The sequence below is a fragment of the Heteronotia binoei genome, chromosome 19, assembly GCF_032191835.1.
Source record: "Heteronotia binoei isolate CCM8104 ecotype False Entrance Well chromosome 19, APGP_CSIRO_Hbin_v1, whole genome shotgun sequence".
Classification (NCBI taxonomy): Eukaryota; Metazoa; Chordata; class Lepidosauria; order Squamata; family Gekkonidae; genus Heteronotia; species Heteronotia binoei.
The window spans coordinates 29,732,032-29,734,511 of NC_083241.1; positions in this window are offsets into that span (position 1 = coordinate 29,732,032).

Genomic DNA, 2,480 nt, shown 5'->3' on the forward strand with positions numbered 1-2,480 from the left:
CCCCCTTCAAAAAACAGACTTGTCATTTTATTACTTCCTTGAGCTTTAGTGGCTCTTTTGTATTTGGCTTTAGGTATTTCACAAAGTAACACTTCTGTCAGTGGCGATTCTTAGCTGACTGTACCGTGGAAATGCATTTATCTATCACAGGGGCCTCCCTCCAAAGACTCATGTTAATCTTGCTGCTGCAAAATGTCTTGGTCTTCATCTCTGGTTGTCAGCCATTCAAAAGTGTGTATGGAGGACTTCCTGCCATTTCATGCTGTAGATCACCCACCACCACCACCTTTTTCAAGCTGGAGAAATTTCCCCATCCTTTGACTATTGTATAAGCAGTAAACTTACTGTGATTCTTTATGAAATCTGATCTTTGTACTCAGAATGTAGCTCTACCATTTTCTGACCTCTCACAAAAAAATCAGCTTCTTCCTGGTAAAGGACAGAGGGCCCATCAACTGCATAAAGCAGCAGTCCCTGGGGGGCTGGGGGAACAGTCAACTAGCCAATCCAGTGCCAGGTCACATGAAGACCAGCCCTGCGATGACCACTGCAAACAGACTAGTGACATGTCTTTGAATGTAAAAGCGCAACTGCCTTCTCTGTCATTGGTGATTCTCCAGATTGCATCATGAAACAGCACAAGCAATTTCACCTATTTTTTTTGTAACCATGCTGTTATTTTATCAGGGTCATTCACCAACTATAGCCTGTTCCTACTTCCCTCTTAGTGTGAAAATACTGGGTGTGTGTGTGTGTTCAGAATATTCCCTGGAAAAACTTGAACTTGTGTTCATGCATCACACATGAAGGACTATTCTTTGTTTCCAAGGGTAGCTATATAGACTTGCAGCAGAACAGTTACATTCGTGTCCAGAAGCACCTTTTGAGACTGGAGAGTTTCAGGGTATGAGCTTCAGAGATCAAGGCTCCTTTTGTTGGGACGCCTCTGTTTCTACTTGTGCCTGATGAAGGGAGCTTTGATTCTCAAAAGTACCGTGAAAGGCACTGGTCTCTAAGATGCTACTGGATTTGATGACCCCTCAAAGGACTGCAGTTAGAGGTAACCATCTTGTCCTTACTGGTGTGTGACCAGGTGGCCCCACACCTGCTTTTTAACCAAGATCTGTTTGCCTTAGCCTACATTGTGGGAACCGTATGGTATATTTTATGACTGGTTTCCCAGTCTGTGCCACTTTCTTCCATGCTAATAGGTGACTCAAATTCAAAGCAGACTCCATGTCTTATATTTCCTTTATCCAGAAAACTGTTGTCAGGGGAAGGCAGATCTTTGATGCTTTTCCCTTGTCTGTTACTCTCTTCCACACGAACAGAACCAAAAGTAACAATTGCCTGCCATGAAGACCAGTGAACAAGTCGTTTATTTTCTTTCCATAAAACACCAATTAGCTACTCTTCACTCGGCACCACTGGAGATGGTGGGGAGTGAACCTGGGATCTTCTGCATGCCAAGCAGAGGCTCTGTAACTCCTCCCTAAATGCAGCTACCTCACACAAAGGCAAACCGTTGCTCCATCAAGGTTTGTATTGTCCATTCAGACTGGTAGCCGCCCCCCAGGGTCTTGACCCGAGGTCTTTCCCATCACTTGCTCCCTAATCCTTTTAACTGGAGAAGGCAGTTCTTTCTGTAGAACACCAATTCGATGTTCTTCACTTGGCATGTACTTATATTCCTGCACAGATTAATTACTAGTGCTGCCTGGGAAATACTGTGGAGTTCAACTCTAGAATACATGAACTAGAAGAGAATCTCTTTTTGTGCATGAAGCTGCCTAATACTAAATCAGACCATCAAGGTCTGTATTGTCTACTCAGACTGACAGTGACTCCCCAAGCTCTCAGGCAAGGTCTTTCCCATCACCTATTGACTGGTTCCTTTTAGCAGGAGATGTCAGGGATTGAACCTGGGGCCTCTGCATGCCAAGCAGACGCTCTACTACCACCGAGCCACAGCCTTTCCCCAGCATTTCATGAAGAGCTGGAAGGTTTCAAGCAGCCTTGGTTCTTCTGGCTTTTGTTATACTCTTTTTGTGTAAGGAGTGCTTCAGAATCCTCAAAAAAACCCAAAGCACAGCATATTGTAATATGAAAAGAAATGTTTGGTCAATTAAAGTGGGGCAGGGGGACAGAACTGTCTTCTGTACAAAAGTGAGAATGTACAAGGGGGGAGGCGTTCGCATTCTCTGGGAACAGAAGGGTCTGCAGCACACTTATCCTGAGGTCAAGGGCACCAGGTGCTTTTCATATGCAGAAAGGGGAGCCACAATGAAGTAAAGATGGGGGCAGGTAACAAGAACGAGCCCCCCCCCCAAAATCCTCATGTGCGCGCACACACACAGCTTCCACCCCATCCCAAACCGGGCAAGAAAAACAGACGAGAGATTTCAAACAATTCCTTTTTACAGTATATACAAAGTCCAAGAGGCAGAGGGGTGGCCTCACACAACGTACAGACAGGAACA